Source organism: Acinonyx jubatus, chromosome B2 (assembly GCF_027475565.1).
Source record: "Acinonyx jubatus isolate Ajub_Pintada_27869175 chromosome B2, VMU_Ajub_asm_v1.0, whole genome shotgun sequence".
NCBI lineage: Eukaryota > Metazoa > Chordata > Mammalia > Carnivora > Felidae > Acinonyx > Acinonyx jubatus.
The window spans coordinates 86,102,884-86,129,631 of NC_069385.1; the positions used below are offsets into that span (position 1 = coordinate 86,102,884).

General features: G+C 37.7%; 1 long non-coding RNA gene across 1 annotated transcript; it reads left to right on the forward strand.

Annotated features, from left to right (window-relative positions):
• Positions 1 to 8,403: 8,403 nt before the first annotated feature.
• On the forward strand, positions 8,404 to 12,228 carry LOC113598807 (uncharacterized). Its single transcript, XR_003419535.2, has 4 exons — positions 8,404 to 8,676; positions 8,948 to 9,017; positions 9,136 to 10,663; positions 11,276 to 12,228. It is a non-coding gene; the product is annotated as an uncharacterized LOC113598807 (long non-coding RNA).
• The last annotated feature ends 14,520 nt before the right edge of the window (positions 12,229 to 26,748 follow it).

Below are 26,748 nucleotides of genomic sequence, written 5' to 3' on the forward strand. Positions count from 1 at the left end.
AGTTAATATGAGATTTCAGGCTTTCTGATTTGTTTGCTATCAGGAACACTTTTTATTTCAGGTTTAGTTGTCTCTTCCTTCTGTTCTTTTTATCACCATATTTGTCTTTGCCTTAATTTGGTTGACATTTCCTTTGGATGGACTTTTTATGAAATGTCCCCATTCATAAAGATTTTGTACTATCACTACCAAATCTCCTTATATTACTCTGAATTATAAAATCATTGGCATATGCAATCAAATTGCTGGAACACATTTTATGTTTTCTAATTTTCCAGTAATCTAATGATAGTGTTTATTTAAAATAGTACCTTATGAATGAAAAAACAATTTCTAATCATTTAACCTAACATGTCTGTGGGAATGTGGTTCAAGGGAGAATTTTGACATTAGTAAGACAGCAATATATTTTTTAAAGGTATCAAATATATCAAAAAAAAGTATTTAACAAACAGCTTCTGTAACATTTGTATATAGCTATATCTCTGGGAATGTGTAGAACAAAATCATTCCCTGATCTATATAAACTACTTCCAATTTCAATTTGATGCTTTCTTTAAAATATAGTTTAAAAAGCATAATGAACTTGCAATAAATGATCTCATGGACTGAAAATGGGAAACTTGCTATTGTTCCAACTTCCACAGTAACCAAACCAGCCTTATTCACATTCTACATCAAGAGCCAAATGCCATTCATGAGACAAAATAATTGCTGATAGCAACAGAAATATTTTTAAACTACCCTCTTTTTTTATTCACATCTGTTCCGTGTTTGAATGAATTTTTGTTTTGTTTTAGAAAATGTGCATAACTGTATATTAAGTAGCTAAGATCTACGTGTGTGAATGAGTGAGAACAGCTGACACAGAGTATATCACAGGACTGTAACATAATATGACTGCTGTGACCCATGATGGTCTTTCCCTGTGGGATAAAGTGTAATAGAACTCTTTATTGGTTTCCCAAACATAAACAGTACACAGACTTGTGTGCCTTTTCATTTTCAAATCATGACGTGTTATTCTTAGAAGCAAATGCTGGCATTAAAAATAGATACTTAATTCCCAAGTACAAGATTTTATAGTACAACAGTGAAAACTGCCTTTTGATTTTAATATTTACAAGAACCAAATTTCCTATGTGGAAAGAATGTAACAATTGAGAAATAAGCTTTTTATTGTTATCTTCATGAAGCAATAACTGTAACTTAGGTTCAGAAAACTCTTAAAAGTCTTCATAAAACACAATAATTAAGAGAAAGGAGCCTTTCTATAATTGTAATCCTAAACACATTTCTTTCTCTGAAGAAAAGAAATTTGTTTCTCTGAAGATTACTTTCTCCTTTAAGAAATAAGGCTTAATGCTGGACTCAGACTCTACTAGTCTACTGCCGCTAGGGATGATGTACTTGCATAGAGCAATTAATAAGGCCTTTTTTTTTTTTTTTTTTTTTTTTTTTACCATCAGGGACTCCTTCTGAATCACGAGTTCATCCCATCAGCCAGGTTTGTGCCAACATTTGCTGCCTTTCTCAAGAAGAAATGCTCTTATGAACTTGAGTGAGGTCATTAGTAGTAAGAATGTCTTGAAGCTGTAAAATGCTGAACACTTTTAAAAGGAATTTCCCACACAGTGTTTCATTTCAAAAGGATAGATTCAATTATTGTCTTTCCTCCCTCCCTCCCTCCTTCCCTCCCTCCCTCCCTCCCTCCCTCCCTCCCTTCCTTCCTTCCTTCCTTCTAAAAAAAAATTAAGCCAAGGGTGGTTTCCCAACCACAAGTCTCACAGCTCAAGCTGCCTTTGATTCCACTTTCCCTCACATTCTAAACCCAACCCATAAGCAAGTCTTGTCAGCCCTATCTTCTAAATATATCCCAAATCCAGCTAGTTCTTCTACTTCCACCACTGCCATTCTAATGGATGAGGTGATTTATTCCTCTTCAACACAACTGCAATTGTGCCTCTAATTGGTATGGCCTCTAATTGGTATTCCTGAGTGCATTCCCACTCACAACTATCCAGTGTCCACACAGCAATTGGAGATCTTTCTATGGTGTGAATCAGAACATGATTCTCTTCTCTATATATCCTCAGTGGCTTCCCATGACCTTCAAGTCTTCTGGTGATTTGGTCCTGCCTATATCTCTTGCTTCATCTTCCTCAATTTTCTCCCTAATTGACTACACTTTAACCAAATTGACTTTCTTTCAGTCCTTCAAACATGCCAAACTTTTTCCTGACTTGGGGCCTTTGCACCTATTGCTGCCTCTTTTGGAGTTTCTATCCTCCCAGATCTCCATGGCTGACTCTTTATGAACAATGATGCCTCAACTCAAATATTACTTCCTCAAAGAGGCCTTCCCTTCCCACCCTTAGCTAAGCAGCCCCTCCACCATCCTTCTATCATATTGCCCCATTTTATCGTCTCTGATCTTCGAAATTGTTTTATTACTTTATGTGTTTATTTTATCACGCCTTCTAATACTAGTTACCAATTTCTGCATGATAAATTACACAAAACTTAGCAACTTAAAACAACAAACATTTACTATCTCATACAGATTTTATGAGTTAGGAATTTGGGAATGGCCTAGCTAGTATTCTGGCTCAGGGTCTCACATGAAGTTGCTGTTAAATGTCAGCCAGGGCTGCAGTCATCTAAAAGTTTGACTAGAGTTGGAAAATCTGATTTCAAGATGCTGACACACATAATTGGCAGATTTTTGCTGGTTATCAGGCAGAAGTCTCAATTCCTATAATGGAATTGCCATAAGGCTGCTGGAGTGTCCATACAAAATGGTAACTGGATTCTCCAAAAGCAAGTAATCCAAAAGAGAACAGAAACCACGCTGTACTTTATGACCGAGGTTTAGAGGTAACACACAGCTATCCAGCAATATCCTATTGATTACATACATAATCCATATTCAATATGAGAAGGGACTGGACAAGGGCATAAATAACAGAAGGCAAAAAAATCATTAACAATCCCTCTTGAAGGCTACTGCACCCTGGATATCACACATTTTCCCTGTTTAGCAATATCCTCTGTTACCAGGGAAGTACCTAACACTCAACGAATGTTTGATTAATAGTAAGTAGACTAACTGATTAGTGACAGAATTGTAATATGTCTGTTTCTGAGTTTGTGTTTGTGCATAAGTGTGTGTAAAAAAATCCTAACTGGAAGTCAAGGAACTGGGCTCCTTTCTAGCTTTGGCCCAACTTCATCATATAATCTTGGAAAAATCACTTCATCTCCATGATCTTTAATAGTGTTATCTATAAAATAGAAATAATACCTATCCTGACTTATTTGCATATTTGTTGTAAACTTATGTAACAGAAAATTAATTCAACTGGAGTTTAGAAAACCAAGATCTAGATTCAAATCATTGGGATTTTAAATTATGTTACATTAGTCCCAACCCTCCATTTCTTCTTTGCTAGAACAAATAGGTTAAATTACATAACCTATAATGCTCTTCCAATTCTCAGATTCTCAGTTTTTATGGCTAAAGCAGAAAATACATTATGTTAACTTCAAGGCACTTTAAGAAACAGTATTGTGTGGGAACACTTTTTTTTTTTTTTTGCCAAAAGAGTCAAAATACAAGTCAACTTGTCACTGAAGCAGCTGGAAGGTGTTTTGATTAGGGAGATGAGGCAGGCCAGCATGGTAATGCCATTCTTTGTTAGAAAGGGCCCATGGGACAGTTGGAGGTGAGATTGGCCATCACTTGAAACCCTCACTTGAGTGAATTATGCAGCTGCTATCACTTCTCAGGCTCCATTTCAGCCTAAATTTGCCATTGGCCTTTGAGGTTTCTGACTTGAGGGCCCAAAGAAAGTATGAGGAAAAGTTTTTTCACCAAGTCCCAAGAGGGCACCCTTGCTCCTTTCTAGAAATGAAGGGGAAAATGGCCCAACTACAGGTCAGCCTTAATATATAGTATTGTGCACACTATAAATACCCACTTTTATTTTGGAATTCTAGTCAGCCACCCTCAGTCCCTGCATGTACTCACAGATCTCAGCCAGGAACAATTTGCTCCCTCAAAATTGTAAGAAATCTCCTAGAAGCCACCAAATCACTAAATGTTAAGACTTCTAGCTCACAGGATTTCATTTAAAGTCCTCAATTACTTTTGTTTTAAAACTTGTTTATTATATGTCAGTAGGAATTGAGGATAACAGCTACCCATATTTGTACTTCAACCATGTTTGTTTCTTCAACACCATTTTGAAAACTAAGATTTGTATGTAGGTTTTATAAAAACAATTTGTTGGTTTGGCATAGAGACAGTTTAACTTTTTAATCTGTCATTTATTGCTTTTCTTACTAAAAACTGCTTTAATTTTGGGCAGTCATAACCCACTTGATCCTCACAGTAAACAATACAATTAGCAGCCTGGGGGTGGGGGATGAGGGTTTGTGTTTTGGTTTATATTGTGACAGAAATGGAAATGCCTGAAGGAATTTTAATGTTTGTATCTTATAAGAATACCACATTTCCCATGCTTCTAAGAACTCAGAAATATCTCTCATTTGTGTTTAGAATAAAAGCTGGGTGTAACATTCTGAATGATGATGTAATTGATATATTTGAACAAACATCTGTAGGCAAGACAAACTGCCATTGATTTGTTTGTGGAACTGGACCATTTAAAATTAAGTATGAAGATCTTAGCTGCTTATTTGTCAGCATTCTTACAAGTTAGTCAATTTACAATAAGCCCAATACATCCAAGCATATTAGCACAGCTCTGGGCCTAGAACCCTACAAAAACATTAAGATTCAAAGCAATACAGAACAATGCTACCAATTGCATTGCATTACCCATCTTGAATTTTTGATGCTTAATCCCTCAAAGCCACCTTGAACCATGTGCTGCAGCCACCAAGGGTGTTGAATGAAAAAAATCTGAAGGGATTAAGGAGTCATTTCCACTAGAGAGAAACACATTTTCTCAGCTGTTCTGGTTTCAATGAGGAGGGATTTTCCCTAAACCCTCCTGTCCTCTTCCCTCCTCTTCACTCCCTTCTCCCTGAGGGAAGTAGAGTAATTTATTAGGTGGGAATTTAATAATAAATTTGGCATGTTCAGTTCAGTTCTACCCTTTATCATCTTTGGGGGAGAGGCCCTCTGTAACTCAATCCATAAACCCTACCTGGCAGGCCCCCATAGCTAAGCAGACCCAGCTGGCTTTAGCATTGCATTTACGGTGGGTAAATCTCTCTGATGATCAGTTAGTAAGACTATCTCTCATAAAGTACAGCCTTCAACTTTGGTAATATGTTGGGTTTCTACTTGTCGATCTTTATCTTCTCAAGACTCCAGAAGTTTCCAACAAACCAATTAATTACCTAATTAACAGAAATGTCCTGGTAAATTTCCATACACCTGCACAGCCCCTATACCAAGTCCATACTTGCAGCAATGCACCAGGTTTGAAAAAATATACATGCTAAGCAAGTAGTTAAGGGTAAGACAGGAAAATGCCTTTGATACCATATTAAGTGAAACAAGTAATGTAAAATTTCTGTATTTTACACACTGCATTAAGTGTTCACGTAAGTCAATTTTTGTGCATATTTGTGAATATTTTTATTGACTTTTATAAAAGATTTCTTTCATGTTTTAATTAGTTCTCTCACTACTGAAATATGCTATATCACCAATAAATGTCCTAAGCAAAGACCTCTTGTTTAGCATAAAACTACAGCAATTTTTCTATAAATATATGGCTTCTCTTTTTATAATTACTTGAATTTAGATTATTAAATGGACACTTAGAAGTGAGGTGAAAATTTTACATTGCCCAGGAGCCAATTTAGAAAAACAAAGTACTTGCAGACAGCAAAATAGTTTTTTTGTAATATGGGAATACATTACCTACAGCTATGCATTTATTTATATTATCCAGTAACCTTGAAGGGAATGAACCTGCTGCTAGTCTTTCTTGATTTTCTGTGTATCTTTCACTTCTTCACCCTACACTTCATCCTATGCTTTGAAATCATGGTCAAAATTTCCACTTCCCTAGTAACAGCCACTGACAGGGACTCCAACTTGCATTGGACAGCAGTAGACTGGGATTGCACAAATCACTGAGGACTTCCTCAATTCAGGTCCATGAGAATATTTTTGCTTTATATTCTTGTAGTTAGATTGGCATCTAGATCATGAAGCTAGGAGAATCACGTGTATTGCATTAAGGGTGGACTGCTCATGGTATTACATTGAAATGAACAGAAAGTTCTTATTTTCTGAAGTAAATTTTACGTTACTAGGCTTTTAAGTGTTTCTACTAAGGTCTAAATTTATTAATAATTTTACATTTTTAGCCTGTCCATATGCTAGTTATAAATGTTCAATCTCTTTTAGTATCTATCTATATCTATATCTATATCTATATCTATATCTATATCTATATATATATATATATATATATATATATCTTGAATCCCTGTGTGTAGTGGGGTGTGTGTGTATGTAAGTGTAAGGAACAGGTATGAATTTGGGATATTCTAATTCACACTTACCTGAAATGCCTATATCAGAGCCTTTTCAGCTTCACCCCAAATCCACCTGGGCATCTAAATTTACTTTTCAGGCTTTGCTTAAGAATCATGAGATACTCATCATTTGCTTTCATAGCAACCCTGTCTTTTGAGTTTCTCAGATAACCAGCTTGATTCATGCCTTAAAAGCCACTGCAGCTCTCCTCCTCCTCTTAACTTCAGGATACAACAAGGAAGCATGATAGATCTTCACCTCTGTTTAATTGTCTTCCTCTGAAACTACTTAAGGATTTTGAAATTACAACAGAGACCAGGAAGAAATCTTTAACATGATTTGTTTCAAGGGGAAATGAACAGGATGTGGCAGGACCTAGCATGAAATGGAATGAAAGGGGAAATGAACAAATGGAAGATGTCCTCTGGATTAAGCAGTGAAAATAAAAATGAGGTGATGAAGATGTTTCATCAGAGAGCTAAATGATTTTTAATTTCCTTGGACTCTAAGAGAAAACACAAAGCCGTTATCCATTTGGTTCACTGTGCCAAGATTTGCATTTATTTCCTTCAATGATTATTATTTCTTATGAAAGGATTATTAAAACAACATTAAAGGAATTCCTAAACATGGAAAACACTGTTTCCCATTATCCTAACACTCTGCACTTTTTTGTCACTATCGTTAGCCATCATCTTCCACCCTCAGACCAGATCAAGTGCCTGTTTAAAGCTCCCTGTATTTGTTTTTCACGAATTTAGCCCAGCAGAGCTTAGATATTTTCCTCTCAATTTCATTCCCAGCATTTACCATAGTGTGTAACACATTGTACATGTTTAATACATTTTTGAATAAAAATGAATAAATATTCCTCTTAATTATTCATCCTTGAAGCTCATACATCTTCAGCTTTCCCCAACAAACTGATTTTCCTTAGTGCCAAGACCTCACCTGCTCATGCAGGAGTTCCTGGTTCCTAAATACTTAGATTCCCAATTCTCCCTGGTCTCTGCTGCTCCAAGGGGCAATTCTCAGCCAATCATACCAACCCCAGGACTCTAAATGCCACCTGGAGGGAGAAAAACGGATCCTCCTTGTCTCCCTCCCCTACCCCTCCTTGCTCCACAGTAAGACCACTCGGGCTCCAAAATGCTACAAAGCTTAACAGGTACACGGTCCACCTCTACCCCATGGTAAACATGTGTTGGCAGATATGAGTTAATTAATGAGCCCCTTATGAGTCAATCAGTGCAAATTCCAGCAGGAGAATGGTGTGTTCTAGCCTCACTTCCAGCTTTTACACCTATGTGTTTACGAAACCAGTTCACTCAACAAGTCTGGTCTTGATAGGGACATACATAACATGCCGGTTTTGAGGGGAGGTGTTTTTATTTTGTTTTGTTTCTTTCCTATTATTGTATCTAACCATAATCTATACAATTTCCTCTTTAAGCCCATGTATCTCTAGAAAATCCTTGTAGCTTTCTGGTCCCTTTCAGATAGTAAAAGAGCATCATTCAGTTCTTCTCACTTAAAATTCTACTCATATTTTCCCTTCCCCACAGGTCAGGTTCAGTCTTTGGCCTGTGGGATCTGTAGTTCTTAAGAGGCATGGTCTTGTCTTTTACTCCTCCCAACTATTTTCCTATGAACTGTCATATGGGAAGAAGAAATAGAGAAAAATGGCTGGGGTTCAGCATAGTTGGTTGCTTGTTAATGGGAGAAGGTAACCCTCAAATCTACTCTTTGAAGTCTCTATCAACATGATGGCTTCTGAAGAGATGCTGTGCATGATTTCTTAGGGGTACTCTTCATCTTCAGCTTGATATCTTCCTTTACTAAGGAAACTTCCAGAAAGGGTCAACCATATCCCCCTTTTGGCTACACCAGCAATCTTTGTCTTCAGACTTCTATCTGAGTGGGGAATCCTCTTGCCTGGCCAGCAGCTGCCTGAGCAGCTCCATGTCGCTGACTCTTCTCCAACCTCTATGTACCTTCTTACAGAGCCAAAGGAACTCCTGAGGTGGCTGCATGGGCCCTCTGATGGATTAGGAGCATTTCCCCATTTTCTTCCCATGTATCCAAAACCAAGGATGCCACACACTTCATGATTCAGTTGCTTCAGTGAGGTTTCTGCCTGATGAAATCACCAGGTTAGAAAAAGACAACAGTCTTCACATTCACATTTAGCCCCCTAACTGTGGTGTATATATATATCAAGATCTCCCAATTTCTCCCTCATCTTCTGTCTCAGGGGTTCCACCAGCATGGCTCTGCCAGCTCTGCAGCTCAATAAGCATTTAATCAAAATTGAAATGCCTGCTGTCTCCTTCCAATTCAGTTTCCTCTTCAAAACTTTCTCCCTCTTGCCTACTTGAGAAAAAGAGCTACTAATCTATGAAAATGTATTGTCCTCTCTTTCAGAGTGAACATGTGTCCCTGGGAGACCTGGACCCAGACAAAGACTATGTTTCCCAGCCCCACTGACATGTAGGTGAGTCTATATATGACTTGGTTTACCAACAGAGTGAGAATAGAGGTCACAGATCACCTCCGGGCCCAAGATTTTAGGAAACTAGTGACTTCTTGCTTTCTCTTCCTCATTCTGTCAGTTAGCTGCGATGAACTTTGATGCCTTGCAAGATGGTCAAGATACAGCATACAAGGAGCTTTGGTTCGTAAATGACCACAGAGGGAAGCCACCCTCTGACCATGTAACACACACATAGAAAAAAAACCCCACTATTGTGTTAATAAGCCTACTCTGCATCCTATCACAGTATCCAGAATAATCCTAACCATATCCTAATATGTCTGTGAGAGAAGATGAAGAGTTTTGAGATGGTCGCCCGAGCTTGCAAGGCCAGTTCTGCCACCAGTTCTGCCACCTCTAAATGAGCTCTAGAGATGCTTACTCTGCCTACTCCCATTCCTTTCCCAAACTTTTATCAGTGTCTCTGAACATAGCTTAGGTACCATGGCTCTCATCATGTCTATTTGGTGAACTTCCCAATGGCAACATGCCACCCCTGTTCCATGCCCTCTTCATCCTCCTTTGTCTATATTTATTGTGAGTCTCAGTGACTTGGACCAATGATAAACATATTCAACCCTGACACCCTAGGAAAGGTATTCAAATTCTCATGGAAATAGAATCCTCAACAGCACTGCCCCCTTTGTCAGTTCATCCCCCAAAATGAGTAATATTCACCGATCAACCTGGATTCAAAATAGCTACACAGCTAACCTTACTCTGGAATATGGTTAGGATTTGTAACGTCAAAGTAAACACTGTGCTCTGCTCTCTTTTTTTGCCATTTTTTCATGCTAATCTTCCACGTGTCAACCTTGGATTTCTATTTTTTATTTTAATAGTTGTATGAGATTACGTTACACAAATAAAAATAACTTATTTAACTATTCTTTTCTTGATGAACATTTATAATTTTCTTTTGTACAACTTCAGTTTATTTTCAGTAAGAAAAAAACTGCTACTATGGTATCTTCAAAAAGACAAATCATTAAAATATAATGAATCCTGGCCTCTAGGAAAAAATTTACCTCTATGAAGTAGTAATTTCCTATGGGATCTCAGAGTTTCAGCTAGTGGCTTCCAGACCACAAACTGTAACCAAACTGTAAAACTATGTGTGGTATGTTAAAAGTTACCTATTTGTTAATAATAAACTTATGAACAAGAATCTTTCAAACTGTTCGCTTGGGAGTTCAGGACCCATGAAAAGTCCAATAGTTGTGAAAATTGCTCAGTAATCTAAGTACTCCTAGAATTTTCAAAGTGTATTATGATGTTGGTTTTTAACCTTAACTTTGGAAAAGAGGTAATGATGATGGTTTTTGTACTCTGTTATCATTACCACCTAAGAGGACTGACTCTCTCCCCAAAAGGTTGAATGACTGAGGAGCCTAAATAAACACAGCAGGAGATTCAGCAATGAGAGGTTTCACTGAATGCAGACACAGAGCCTTTTAGTCCAAGGCTGGGGTGTGGAGGCCTCATGCAACAGAGGAGAAAAAAGAAAAAGATGAATCGTCCATGAATCACATCTTGAAAACAGTGCTCTAGGAATCCAGAAGTTATAGCTGGAAAAGCAATGCTGAGGACAAAGTCCAGTGTGAAAGGTGAGGGTGAAGATGGAAGAACATTTAATGGGGTCAGAATTCCAAAGGATGGGCAATTAACCAGGACATAATGTTCAGAACAAGTATAAGAAGTAAATTTAAAGTTGGTGCAGCCACTTAAAAGGGTCATGGCCTGGCACTCTATCAACAAAGATAATTACAGATCAATGACAACCGATTCACATAATAACAACCTGAAGGTGATATAAGACCTGAAAATGCTTTCAAATGATCAAAAATATTTCATCCAATCTAAGATGTTATCTTGTGTAAGATACACTTGAATGCTTTAAATGAAATCTTAATATGAAGAAAATGTAAAAACTATAAAAATAAAAATGGAAGAATATGTAGAAGAATATTTGTATAATTTTGGTCAAGGGAGAGATCTTAAGATCGATAAGAAATCTAGAAAGAAAATACAATTATATTTACATTAGAATATACTACATTGGAATACACAGAATATACATATAAATTTTTTTCTATAATCCCTAAAACCATGATATGTATTGTTTTAGTTAGACAAGGCTAGACCACAATAACCACAAACTGACTCTCAAATCAAAGTAGTGTAATCCACTAAAGATTTCTTTTTTGCTCACATCTCAGTCTGAATCCCATCAGGAAGCATCCTCCCACTTGTAGCAGCCCACCTGGAGCACCAGGCCTCCCAGGCCACTGCAGTGGGGAAGAGATGGAGGAGGCCAACTGAGGCACTTAGTAGCTTTGGCCTGAAGCCATACCAGTCTCTTCTGTCCAAAGTCCATTGACAAAGCAGTCATCTAGGCCAATTGAACTGCAAGGGAAGCTGGGGGTGTGGAGAATGACAATGGATACTTTTGGACACCATCTGTAACATAGCTAATCAAAAGGCTTTATTTGGATAGAAATCCTTCCAAACACCGTATGTGTTTTCATTAGAAGCAAACAACTGAAGAATTCAACAGACCCTATAATAGACACCTACAGTTCAATGTAGCCCAAGGAGACATATCTTCTGAAAAATAAGTAACACCTTCTTCTACCTTAATATTTTATAAATGGCATACTCCTCTGTAAAATATCAAATATGATTAATTTAAAATAAACTCATTGGACATAATTGTTTTTAAAGTACTGTGGACAAAATATTTAGAACTCTGTTGTAACTGTGATATAGAAGTTCCCCTTTAGACCAGAAGCTTTAAAGATTTAGACATAAAGCCCACCAAATAAGGGTAAGCTAAGACAAGACTGCTGCATCCCACAGGCCCTGGGAGTGTCATTTGTGAGCCGAGTGTGTATGGTGTGGTGTGGGGTTATTCAAAAAGACAAAGGAAAAAAACCCCTGGAATTATGCAACACAGCAGCCCTGAGCGGAAATGTGGGAAAATACTCATTTTAATATTTATTGGAAAACATTATCTGCCTTAGGAACTGTTATTAAAGACCTCAAGAAGAGAGTGACAGCCAAATAAAATTAGAGAGCATTTTTGTCTAAAATCTTCTGAAATCAGGTAAAACTGAACTAATAAAAGAATTTAGGTGATGGCCTGAAAATGTAAGCATAGAAATAAATGAAAAACAAGGAGCAAGGCCAGGAAAATTGAGATTTAACCAAGCAGAGAACCATTAGAACTACTGAGGCTTCACCATAAGACCAGCAGGAGGGCTGGAAGCTTTCTCACTCCCACCTACATTACTTCAACTATTTTTCATTACTCTGCCTTGAGTCTGGTTATAAAGTAATATTACTCATTTTTATAAACATGCCGGAATTTATCCATCCAAATAACTGTTGTTTCAGTTAAAGTAGTCACCTTTAGAGGCTGTGAGCTTATTTGATTGACATTATCATTATCCAAATATTTTTGGAAACTCCACTTTTGGAATTACCTTCAAAGTCAGCATCGAGTTCTTTTCAATGACGACAAATCAATGTCCTAAAATGGGACACTGATTTGAAGTCACCAAATGTCAGTTGAAGCTAACTGCATAAGGCATATTATCAAGCTAGTTAATATCACTTCAAATTTTAAAATACATATAAGGACACATAACTTTAATAGTGAATATAATTCTACTTTACCCCACACACAGTTGTGAGAGACAGTCTGCTAAAATGATTTGAGCAAAGGCAGCTAGCATTGTTATCCATAGACATTGTTCAACAGAAATCTCTGTGAAGTCTGCTATATTTACTTTAGCAATGTGCACTCCAGCTGCTATGTGGAAGGCCTACTTCACTAGCACATGATGATGTTTCCGTGTGTGTGTGTGTGTGTGTGTGTGTGTGTGTGTGTGTGTGTATGTATGTGCGTGCATGTGTATGTATGTGTATATATGATGGGGGAAAAGTTTTATCTACTTTTTGAGTACTTTGCATTTTCCTGTTTCACTAGTAAAGAAGAAAATGATTGCTGTCCATTTTCTTTATTTATAACTTGCTGTTTTTTTAGTAGACATTGGTATATCAGGAATAGTAATGTATTATCTATCTAGGATGTTATTTTTTTTTTCAACGTTTATTTATTTTTGGGACAGAGAGAGACAGAGCATGAACGGGGGAGGGGCAGAGAGAGAGGGAGACACAGAATCGGAAACAGGATCCAGGCTCCGAGCCATCTGCCCAGAGCCTGACGCGGGGCTCGAACTCGCGGGGCTCGAACTCACGGACCGCGAGATCGTGACCTGGCTGAAGTCGAACGCTTAACCGACTGTGCCACCCAGGCGCCCCTAGGATGTTATTTTAATTGTGCATTCTTTGCCCTGATTCATTGCTTTGTATAAGGTATGTATTAAATATGTATGCACATACATATGGGCACACACACATATGTAAATATCTGCTATATACATGTGCTATATAGCTAGGTTAAATATAACTGTTTTCTTTCTAAATTTCCTACCTACTACTTAGTTTCCCTTGTCCAAAATTGTACAAATACCTTCCTGTATATTCTTCTACTTTCAATTTTATATTTAGTTTTCACATTATGTTCATATTGAAGTTTCATTTAAAAACAGGCTTAAGGAGGAACCTCTAGAAGCCAGTCACCCTTTCAAGTTCTAGTAGTTTCTACCACATCTTTACATCCTCCTTTCACATAGGTCATTTCTTTCTAATCAAAATATATCTACTGTTTCCACAAATATATTTTGAAATAACAAACCATTTTTCTTGTATAATAGTGTATGCATATTTTTCTTGACTTTCCTCCAATTAATTAAAATAAATTTAATTCAACAAACACTTCCTGTCTGTTGTTGTCTACTTATATCAAATACTGGGGGAAACATTGCCTGGGATCCAAATAGCGGTATATGTGACATGGTAATTTCCCACAGGGCACTTCCAAACTTCTTAGATGACATGTTACTTTACTCCTGAAAAAAATCTGCACAGCTTACAGGTTAAACTTCATATTAACGGACTGATGTTTTATACACTAATCATCACTTAAAATTTGATAGTGGGAAGGGAAATGGCAAAGAACTTGTATGTTAAGATGGCAGGTTGTCTTTTTGTCCTCTTCTGAGAAAAAATAAAATAAAATCTAATTTTCACTTCCTTTTCTTTTCAGTTTGTATGTGATTTAGAGGAAGGAAGTGTTCAGGGAAGAAATCAGTTTCCTAAAGTTTTTAGAACCAAAAGACTTGGGAGATTGGATTTTTCTTTTGCTAAAACAACAACTGCAAACGGATATTTATATAAAGAGCTAGGTCAAACCTAACAACTTAAGAATTTATTTTTAGATTTCTGCTTGGCCAAAGGGGAAATATGGTAAATGAGCCTTATGTTCTTAAATGGGCATGTAGTTGAACTCAAAATATTTCAGAAATCTGACAGAAGGCAATGAAGAACATCAGCTTTCCTAGGCATCATTAGAAATCCCAAAACAATGACAATATTACAACTGTTTTCTTCCTTTTTAAAAAAAAATTTACTTTCAGTTTTAGTACTCAAGATCTCTACATTTTTGAAGATGCCAAGACAAAAACAAAAAAAAATGATTATATAAACAGAGAGATATAAACAGAAAATCCAGTCACTTTAGCTTAATGTGTAGCAGAGTTGTGCTCTATGTGGAAGCCACCATTCACATGTGGCGATTGAGCACTTAAAAGGTAACTAGTCCTAATTGAGATGAACAGATGAGTTAAATACACGCTGGATTTCAAATATTAAGTATGAAAAAATGTATAGAATATCTCAATCAAAATTTTATATTCATTACAATTGAAATAGTAATATTTTAGACATCATTGGTGAATTTTAAAGTATATTATTAAAATTAAATATACCTGTTTCTTTTTCCTTTTTTAAAACATGACTACAAGAAAATTTAAAATTTCATATGTGACTCACAAAATCTTTCTATTGTATACCACTGTAGTACAGCAGTGGAATTAAGAGCTAGGCTCTGGGAATGCCTGGGTGGCTCAATTGGTTAAGCTTTGGACTCTTGATTTTGGCTCAGATCATGACATCATGGTTGTGAGACTGAGCCCATGTTGGGCTCTACACTGGGTGTGGAGCTTGTTTAAGATTCTCTCTCTCCCTCTCCCTCTGCCCCTCATCTTCTTGTGCACACACTCATTCTCTCTCTGTCTCTAAAAAAAAAAAAAAGAAAGAAAGAAAAGAAAAATAAAAAAAAGAGAAAAGAAAAGAAAAAAGAAAGAAAAGAAAAGAAAAGAAAAGAAAAGAAAAGAAAAGAAAAGAAAAGGAAAGAAAAGAAAAAAGAAAAGAAAAAGAGCTAGGCTCTGAAGTAACCCATCTGCATTTAAACCAGACTACTGGGGCGCCTGGGTGGCGCAGTCGGTTAAGCGTCCGACTTCAGCCAGGTCACGATCTCGCGGTCCGTGAGTTCGGGCCCCGCGTCAGGCTCTGGGCTGATGTCTTGGAGCCTGTTTCCGATTCTGTGTCTCCTCTCTCTCTGCCCCTCCCCCGTTCATGCTCTATCTCTCTCTGTCCCAAAAATAAATAAACTTAAAAAAATAATAAAATTTAAAAAAATAAACCAGACTACTGATGGGCCAGCCTTATGACCTTAGGCAAGTTATATAGGCAATCTGTGCTTCAAGTTTCCTCACATATAAATTGTGAACAATAAAATATTCTCTATCTCATAGGGCTGTGTAAGGATTAAGTGTGAAGAGCCTGGTGCAGAGTAACAGGTCATTCAGGGTTGGTTCTATATTCTTACTTCAGAATCCAGAAAAGTGAGTCAAGCCCTTTTTCTGCATGAGGAAGCTCTCAAAAGGAAGGGAAAAAAGTTAAAATTAGGAATCTGCTGAAGGGAGGGTTTGCCTACCACCTTTTCCCAACCTACCGCAGCCAATTTACTGCATTGAGAAGAAATCAAACCATCCTTCTAAAATAGAACATTTCCAAGATTTGTAGAGTCCTTATAGGTATTTTTTTTTACTCTCGGTAGCTGGGCACAACATTCTGAGGGGGCCAATGAAATCACACAAAACTGCAGATGTTTCCTCTGTATTAGTACATCTCATAGAGAATAAATAGGGTGTGATATATGGATCTGACTTAAAAACAAAATTAAAAGTATGTATCTGATGCTGCTGAAGTCAAGGGAGCTAGCCTGAAAGTAATAATAATAGTTAATTCTGTTCAGCTTTTGCTACTTATTAAGCATTATCCCTGAGGGCCTTATGCTTCTCATTTAAATTTACATAACAACTTGTTGAAGTAGGTATTATTATTTTCTCCATTTTATGGTGCAACAGTGTCTCAAAAATGTTAAGTAATTTCCCGTAGTCACATAGTGGCAAGCAAGGATTGATCCAAACTTATCTGAGGACATAGAACCCTAGGGAGTCTTAATTCTCAAACAACAAACAATTCTCAAACAAACAAATCAATAGGTTTGCATAGCACAGATCACAGGCCTAAGAAGAAAAAGGAATGCTCTTATTTTATAGCAAGGATATCATTCTAGTGAAAAAAAAAACAGTTATTAGGATCATCACATTGTTTCTAGCTGAGCATAACTTCAGAAATTAAGTTGTTTTCGTAATTTCTTGTTGTTCCTTCAATGTGATGTTTTTGAGGTAAATGAAAAGTCCACATTTCAGTTAGCTCTGTTGTCACATAACACAACACTGAGCACACAGTTAGTGTTGATTTAATGATTGTTGAATGAATAAGTGTGTGAGCAACTATGCTACTAGACTTTTTCTATCAGGGTTTGTCATCTGAACCACAGAACACAAAACATTCTGAGTGATTATTTAGTCAATTATCTCAAGTGTGTACACAGTAAATACCATCCTGCTTTCACAGAAAAGAAGTTGATTGATTACCTACAATGAATGCCCTAGGACATTAGGGCCTAATTCCCTCTGGAAATCCCATAGGGAACCATACTTAGATCAATCTGTGCTCTTCAAGGACTACCTTGACTGTGGTCGGGGGTGACAAACTATAGCCTGGGATAAATGTGACTCATGGCTTGTTTTTGTAAGGCCTCTCAGCTAAGAATACATTTGCATTTTTAAAGGTTTATAAAAAATACAAAAAAGAATATGCAACAGACCCAAAATGGCCTACAATGTCTAAATTATTTACTATCTGACTCTTTGCAGAAGAATTTTGACCTCTGCTTTAAGTAAAAGTGGTTGCTATCCAAGTGGAGCAGGATTAAATTATCTGACAATATTTGAGGAGCTCTCTAGCATCCCAAACTCTCCCTACCAGTCTATCTTCAGGTATAAAATTTCTATCCGTTTTCATTTGTACATGGGCACCAAAACATCAGCCTACCACCTTCACCCCGCACCAAAGGCCCTTATATAAATGCACATGCCTTCCAGCAGCATGGCATAAAAGGTGACGCCTTGAACTTAGAGTGACATGAATTCCAATCTCAGCTCTTATTAAGTATTGCTTATAAGGTGAAAAAGCTGAGCATGTTGGAGTTAATTTCCTCATTCACTAGTCGTACAACAGATCCCTATCAAGAATGCTTTTCATATATAACATAGGTACTGGTTATCTATTGCTGTGTAACAAATGACCCCAAAATATAGTAGTTAAACAACAACAACAACATTTATTATCTCTCAATTTTGTGGCTTAGGACTCCAGGCATAATTTAGCTGAGTTCTCCAGCTCAGTATCACTCACAGTACATAATCAAGGTGTCAGCTGAATCTATAGTCTCTCAAGATGTCAGCTGAGTCTCCAGTTCAAGAGGGATGTAATCTGATTCCAAGCTCACTCACTGGTTGTTGGCAGGATTCAGGTTTTTGGTAACTGTTGGCTGAAGATTGCTATCAATTCTCTACCACAGGGCCTTTCAATGGAGCAGCTCACAATATGGCAGCTTCTTTCATCAAAATGAACAAGCAAGAGACAGCAAGAGAATGCCAACAAGACAGAAGTCACAGATGCTTGTCAACCAATTTCAGAAGTGACATACCATCACCTTTGTTATATTCTATTCATTAGAAGCAAGTCATTAAGTCCAGCACACACTCAAGAGGAAGATTTTAGAAGGGCATGATTATCAGGAGGAAGGGATCTTTGGAAGTTATCTTGGAGATCTGCCTAATACACCACAATTGTCATGGGGCAGGAAGTACATAAAGTAGAATCAGATTGGCATGGTGGGACTAGCAAAGAGGCAAAACCTAGTGGAGCATATCAGTATCTCAAGGAGGGCTTGTACTGAGCATCACAGCTCTGGAAAAACACAGAAGTGAACAAGTTACTTGAAGTCTCTGAGACTGTTTCTTCAACTGTAAAATGGAAATGATAATACCTACCTTGCAGAGAAGATATGAAGATTAAATTAGGTAACATCTAGAGAGCCAACACAGTATTTGGAATATGGTATATATTCAATGACAATAGCTATCATTATTTTCCCTCTTACCTACACATTAGTCTATCAAATTTTCAGTCAATACGTTTTTTTAAAAAAAACAAGAAACTAATTTTTTAAGTTTATTTATTTATTTTGACAGGGAGAGAGACAGCATGTGTGGGGGAGGGACAGAGAGAGAGGTGGAGACAGAGAGAGAATCTCAGCATGGACCCCGATGAAGGGCTCAAACTCACCAACTGTGAGATCATGACCTAAGCTGAAATCAGGAGTTGGACGCTTAACCAACTAAGCCACCTAGGTGCCCTTTCAGTCAATACTTTCAAATCACAAAGCCCCTTACAAAGAAAATTACATCCAGGAATTATGTATTTGAGTAAAAGCATTGCAATAAAATAATATATTAGTTTAGCACTTTGCACTTAACAAAGTGTTTTTACATGCTTTATTTCACTTAATTCTCACAAGCCCTGTGAGGGCAGTCTTTGGCTTATCTAGACTCTTATTTGTAAACTGGGAAAACTTAAAACTAAAAACAAAAACAAAACCCCAGAAAGAGAAAGGTTAAATGATTTATCCAGAACTGCATAATAACTCAGTATATCAGTGAATGATCTCTGAAAAGATGGGGAAAGATTCAGGGGTGTCTGGTGGTGTCAGGACCAACAACCCGCTGAAACCAAAAGTACCAGTGAGACAGGGAGCCACGTGGTCTGGAATCCAGAGGGTCCCCCACTCCAAAGGATGGAGCAAACCAGTGAATCAGCAGCCAGGAAACAATTTCAGTCACAGCTTGCCCGACCAGAGCTCAGAACAAACATGTAATAGAAAAAAATGCAGTCAGGAAATAACTGTGTCTCAAATGCAAAAGAGCAAGTCAAGGGAAGGCCAGGTGTGGTGGGAGGTGGGGTGGCAGGTGGGGTGGGGGCTGGGGTGGGAGGTGGGGTGGGGGGGGTGCTAAAGGAAGAGACAACAAAGGGGACTTCTCGGAAGAGGAATCATTCAAGGAGCTCTGAGAGCCAAAATACGGTTATGAGGGAGCCAGAACAGAGCACTTAGCTCACATGGTGTGGCGCTAGTGTATGCAAAGGGGCATTCCTAGATTGAGTGATTTAGAGACGTTACGATGATGTTAACCTGGAGGAGCTAAAAAGAGCGACCCTTTCCTAATGGTGACCTAGTTCTGAAGTAGACTACTTTTAAGTAGGGAAACGACATGATCAGATTTGTAGTTTAGAAAAATCACTTGTAGTCAGTGAAAAGGGTAGAATATTGGGGAAAGATTTCAAAAAAAAAAATTATTCCCAGAGAAGGGTCTGAGAAAACTGTACCTAATCAAAACAATCTAATTTTATGCACATTTTTCCACAGTATGCTATATACCTGATTCCATTTTTAACCCCTTGTTAGTAATTCCCATTACAGACACATCTATTTTAGACTGGAAATTACTTTAATTGGTACCTTCTTCAGAATGTGAGATATTGTGATTAACTTCACTTATTCACTAACTTCCTAGAGACACACATGCTGGGATTTGATGGCCACTAAGTTTTTTCTGGGTTTTTTTTTTTTGGTCATTTATATTTGGGTTTATATTCTATTTCAGAAATGATAACTAAAAAATAGTTTGTTTTTATGGAAATAATGAGCCATAGAAGAATTTTTCTTACCATTTGTTAGTGGCATCTGCCAGTCTGCTTGGCAGTGCATTACAATAAATATCTTTCTTGCTTTATAGAAATGATAAATTTAAATATGACTTCATTTTAAAATGCATTTGGAAGGGAACAAGATACATATCATACATATCACAGGCACAATAAAGCATAAGATAGTTGTACCTTACTCTTTTTACATTATCTTCAGGCTTCTTTAGTGGTAAAAGAAAAGTTATGGAAATTACCAAATGACACATAATAGCCATCTGATATTCACAGAGTTGAATATGTAATTCTATGGCGTTAGGGGATGGGATGGTTGCTTTTGTGTGTATGGAGGGAGAAACAGTACCGCTGTGTTTAGAAAATAAAAATACTATCACAGGGGTGCCTGGGTGGCTCAGTGGGTTAAGCATCCAACTCTTGATTTTGGCTCAGGTCATGGTCTCATGATCTCACGGTTCGTGAGATCCAGTCCTGTGTCAGGCTCTGAGCTGATAGCACACAGCCTGCTTGGGATTTTTACTCACCCTCTCTCCCTCTCTGCTCCTTGCCCCACTCACTCTCTCTCTCTCTCTCTCCCTCAAAATAAATAAATAAACATTGTTTTTAAAAAACTAAAAAATAAAAAGCATAATATCATGGACCCACAATTTATGCCACAGATTATCTTAAATCTTTGTTTTTTCCTATATTCCTACTTTCCAGAGCTACCAAATATTGAGGTTTCACCCAGTGCAGCAACCATTAGTACTGTTCACCACAACTTTCTGATTATCTTCTCAAGGCCATAGTAGAGCAACAGATCTCTGTCCCCTTGGAGTTAAAAGAACCTATATGACTCACTTTGGTCAATAAACTGTAAAAAAAACAATGTAATATGGATGTTTTACCAAAACATTTGGTAAAACTGTTGCCTGTGATAACCTGGAAGGCAGAAAAGTGTAGCTCTAAAGAAAACTATTAGAAAATAGTGTTAATAGCATGTATTATCAATTGGCTGTATTTCATATGCACCATAGAAAAAGAAACAATCAAGTGGCTTGAAAACACCAATAAAAGAAAATAGGAAGTGTCCAGAAATTTGGGAATCGTCAGGGTTGGAAGAGGCAACTTCCTCTCTCTGATAAGTAAAAGGTAAACTAAGGGCTTTGATGTACAAAGACCAATTGGAATTCTGTCTTGTGACATGGGTCATGTAAAAAAAAAGTTATAGGTTAAAATGTGTCTCCCCAAAATTCATATGTTGAAGTCCCAGCCCCCAGTACTTCAGAATGTAACCTTATTTTGATATAGGGCCTTTAAAGTGGTGATTAGGCTAAAATGAAGCCATTAGAGTGGGACCCTAATCCAATACAGTTGGTGTATTCATAAGGAGAGACACAGAAAGAGACACCAAGGACGCCTGCACACAGAGAGAAAAATCATGTGAGGACACAGTAAGATGGCCACCTGCAAGCCAAGGAGAGCTGCTTCAGTAGAAACCAAACCTGCTAACACCTTGATCCTGGGCTTCCAGCCTCCAAAACTGTGAGCAAATAAAGTTCTGTTGTTTAAGCCACTCAGTCTGTGGTACTTTGTTGTGGCAGACCCAGCAAACTAACACAAAGGGAATGGTCATCACACTGCTGAATGAAAAAAATGTGTTTTAGCCAAAAAACAGTAAATGTTTTCAATCGGAATAGCTTATCACTGAGCTCAAAGTTCTTAAAATTAAGAGAAAGAGAGAAGCAAGGGAGTAAGAAAGGAAAGAAATATAGCAAATCTAAGAAATATGTCAAGGAAAGAACTACGGGTGGCTATAGACATACATCAGTGTTTGGATTCCAATAGTTAAGAAACTATATAGGCAGGAAGTAGATGACATACACAAAATACAACTGACCCTTTAACAATGCAGGTGGTAGGGATACTGGCCCCTGTAGTCGAAAATCCACTTTTGACTCCTCTAAAACTTAACTACTAATAGTGTACTGTTGACTGAAAGCCTTACTCATTAACATAAAGAGTTGATTAACACATATTTTGTATGGCTTATGTAGTATTTACTGTATTCTTACAACAAAGTAAGCAAGAGAAAAGGAAATGTTATTAAGAAAATTGGGGCACCTTGGGGTGCCTTGATGGCTCAGTCAGCTGAGAGTCTGACTTCAGTTCAGGTTATGATCTCAGGGTTTGTGGGTTCAAGCCCCACGTTGAGCTTTGCACTGACAGCACAGAGCCTGCTTCGAATTCTCTGTCTCCCTCTCTCTCTGCCCCTCCCAAACTCGTGTTCTCTCTCTCTCTCTCTGTTTCTCTCTGTCTCTCCCTCCCTCTCCCTCAAAAACAAATAAACATTAAAAAAAAGAAAAAAGAAAATTTCAGTGACTCAGTCAGTTAAGTGTCTGACTCTTGATTGCAGCTTAGGTCATGATCTTGTGGTTCGTGAGTTTAAGCCAAGTCTGGCTCTGTGCTGACAGCTCAGATCCTGCTTGAGATTCTCTCCCTCTCTCTCTGCTCTCTCTCTCTCTCTCTCTGTCTCTCTCTAAAAAGAAGTAAATAAACTTAAAAAAATCAAGAAAATCAAAAAAAAGGAAATGTTATTAAGAAAATCAAGAAAATGAAGTGAGAGATACATTTACAGTACCATACTGTATTTATCAAAACATTTGCATATAAATGGACCCATTCAGTTCAAACCTATGTTGTTCAGAGATTGACTATATTTACTGAAAGGAATTTAATAGAGACAGTTTACAGAAGCATGTCAGAGTTAAGGTATCAATTAAAGATGAGGAGATACTCCCCCAAAATTCGTATGTTGAAATCCTAATCCACAAAGGTGGTGGTATAGTAGGTGGGGACTTTGAGAAGGGCTTAAGTCATGAGAGTGGAACCCTCAGGAATAGGATTAGTGCCTTATAAAAGAAATCCCACAGAGCTCCCTAACCCTTTCCACCCTGTGAGGATACAAGGCGGAAATCTGTGGTCTAGAAGAGGGTTTTCACCTGACCATGTTGGTACCCCAATCTTGGACTTTCAATCTCCAAACTATGAGAAATAAATTTCTGTGTTTATATGCTACCCTGTCTGTGGCATTTTGTTACAGCAGCCTGAACAGACTAAGACACTGTGCTTCATATTCACCAAATTAAAACGCCAGAGGGTAGGGGAGTTTGGATAATGCAGTCAATAGAAGTCAGTTCCTGGAGCACAAAACAAAGCAAAAAAAAGGGAATACATTTTGATGAGGAAAACAGAGAATAAGCAACACAGAAACTTAGTAAATCTTTAAGACAGATGTACTGCCAAAGAGAAAACAGCCTTGCATGAAAAAGTGAATGTCTGAGACCAAAAATGATTCTGCCCCCAATCTTCTATTGGCCAGAAGTAGGAAAACTGCTCATCACTTCCTCGTTGAATAATTGGGGTCCAATCAAGCAGTATTTCTCACTACTCAAGGGCCATCACTTCTGCCCAGAAAGTTCTTATAGTTTCTATGTATCAGTGATCACCTTGTATCTCCCTATCTTCTCCTTTTGATGGCCAATGGTAGACATTAGTACTATTCTGTTTCTCTTTGTACTTATCCATCCAATTAAATTTTGAAGGTGACATGACTTACTCTGATGAATAAAATGTGAGTAAAGTGATATGTGTCACTTCTGGGTAGAATCCTTAAAAAGCTAATATGTAATTCATTATGCTATGTCTTTTACTTTCCTTCCAGCAGAGCCATTGGCAAGTTCAAGATGGTGGCTCCTCTATCTGATTGGGTCACTGAGGGCTTACAAATAAGCAAAAGTGATGAATGTATATCATGATTAAGATATAAATTTCACTCATCTTAAGTCAATGAGAGATTTGGGAGTAGTTTGTTTTTACTCTACCTTAACCCAGACAATCCTGACTGATAGGTATAGACAGTGAATTAACAGCTGCAATTCAGACTAGTGGTAAGTGCTAAGGTAGAAGCAAAAACTTTAGAATCATTAATATCAATATCCCCATTGTCATTGTTTAAGGCCACATTAATTATGAAACAGATTTTGATTCAATTATATCCATCCCCCATCACCCTTGTATCCATGAAAAACTTCACTGCTCTGTGCTTCCTCAGATCTTCAGCTCAGTAGTTGGCTATAATCTGAATTGAACTCAATAATAATGGTTAATAACAAGGGTTGGTTTCTCTTTCACCAGCGTTCAGTGAGCTTCTCCACAGTGTCAACACATTTCTAGGCCTCAGGTATCATATAGTGAACAAGACAGATAAGGCCTTTGCTTTCATGAAACCTACCTTCTAGGAGGAGGAAACCAGAAATGATGTGAGTGACTCAGCCACCTCAGTGGGGAGGATGGAGAGGTCATCTCTGAAAAGGTGATATTCAAAGTATTATCTAAAGGATGAGGGGTGATACTAACCCTTTATCTGATACGTCATTTGCAAATACCTTCTCGCATTCTGCTGGTTGCCTTTTAGTTTTGCTGATTGTTTCCTTCACCATGCAGAAGCTTTTTATTTTTATGAGGTCCCAGTAGTTCATTTACAAATGACATATCAGATAAAGGGTTAGTATCCAAAATCTATAAAGAACTTATCCAACTCAACACCCAAAAAACAAATAATCCAGTGAAGAAATGGGCAAAAGACATGAATAGACACTTCTCCAAAGACAACATCCAGATGGCCAACTGACACATGAAAAAATGCTCAACATCACTCATCATCAGGGAAATACAAATCAAAACCATAATGTCAGAATGGCTAATATTAACAACTCAGGCAACAACAGATGTTGGCAAGGATGTGGCGAAAGAGGATCTCTTTTGCACTGTTGGTGGAAATGCAAGCTGGTGCAGGCACTCTGGAAAACAGTATGGAGGTTCCTCAAAAAAATAAAAATTAGAACTGCTCTACGACCCAGCAATTGCACTACTAGGCATTTATCCAAGGGATCCATGTGCTTTATCGAAGGGACACATGCACCCCCATGTTTATAGCAGCACTATCAACAATAGCCGAAGTATGGAGAGAACCCAAATGTCCATCTATGGGTGAATGGACAAAGAGGATGTGGTATATATATACAATGGAGTATTACTCGGCAATCAAAAAGAATGAATCTTGCCATTTGCAACTATGTGGATGGAACTGGAGGGTATTATGCTAAGTGAAATTAGTCAGTCAGAGAAAATATCATATGACTTCACTCATATGAGGACTTGAAGAGACAAAATAGATGAACATAAGGGAACAGAAACAAAAATAATATAAAAACAGGGAGGAGGACAAAACAGAAGAGACTCATAAATATGGAGAACAAACTGAGGGTTACTGGAGGGGTTATGGGAGGGGGGATGGGCTAAATGGGTAAGGGGCACTAAGGAATCTACTCTTGAAATAATTGTTGCACTATATACTAACTAATTTGGGTGTAAATTTAAAAAACTAAAAAATAAAATAAAAAATAAAAAATAAAAAAAATAAAGGATGAGGAGTGAGTCATGTGAAGACAAAGAGGAAGAAAATTCTAGAAAGGGAAAACAACTTGTACCAAGGCCCTAGGGCAGGAATGAGCTTGGCATATTCAGAGAACAGTCAAAATGCCTCAGTTACAGCTGGAGTATGGTGGTTGAAGGGACAATAATGGAGAAGCCTTTCAAGGAATAGGCAGGTCCAGACCATATATGGCTTTATACATCAGGGTAGGAGCTTGGGACCTATTCTAAACACAAGGAGACGTCACCAGAGGATTTTAAGATGAGGAGTGATGTACTCTCATTAAATTGCAGAAAGTTCACCCTGACTGATATGTGGAGAATGAGTTAAAAAGAGACAAGTATGGAAGCAGCTGGGCAAATTACAAGGGTGCCACAGCAGCCCAGATGAGAGGTGGTGCTGATGGAGAGAAGAGGGAAAATTCAGGATGTTTTTATATGATTGGACACCTATGAATGCTAAATTGAATGAAGGGATAGAAGAATCAAGAATAGCTAGGATTTGGGCTTCAGCAACTGGGTGGGGATTGGTGCCATTTAACTAGCTAGGTAGGACGTCAGTGAAGGTGCTTTGGTAGGATTTGCATTTAATTGTGGCCTTTAATGCCTTAACCCAGGACAGTGAGAATTTGAAGAATTGCAGAAATAGTTGGAGAAATATTTTGAGATGTTGTGGAGAGAATGCCTCCAGAAAGAAAGAAAAGAGAAGAGAAGAGAAGAGAAGAGAAGAGAAGAGAAGAGAAGAGAAGAGAAAGAAAAAGAAAGAAAAGAAAGAGAGAGAAAGAGGAAGAAGAAAAGAAGGCAGGAAAACAGGCTGAATTTTCTAACTTTGGCAATCAAAGAAGGATCTCTTCATGGCCTAAGGTGATCTGATATTGATGCTTCAATCTTCCCACTAGATTCACCCCTTCCCTTGGTGAAATCTTAACCTTTGGTTCAAAGAGTAAGAAGGTATGGAGAGTTCCAATTTCCCTTTAATGTTAGATCCCAACTGTTAAGACATGACTAAAGGAGATAACTTAGGTGATACAAACTTTAACACTTCACGCACCATTCTCCTTTTGGAGAATTGCAAAATGGGGAAGATGGCAGGAAGCTTTTATAGTATAAAGAA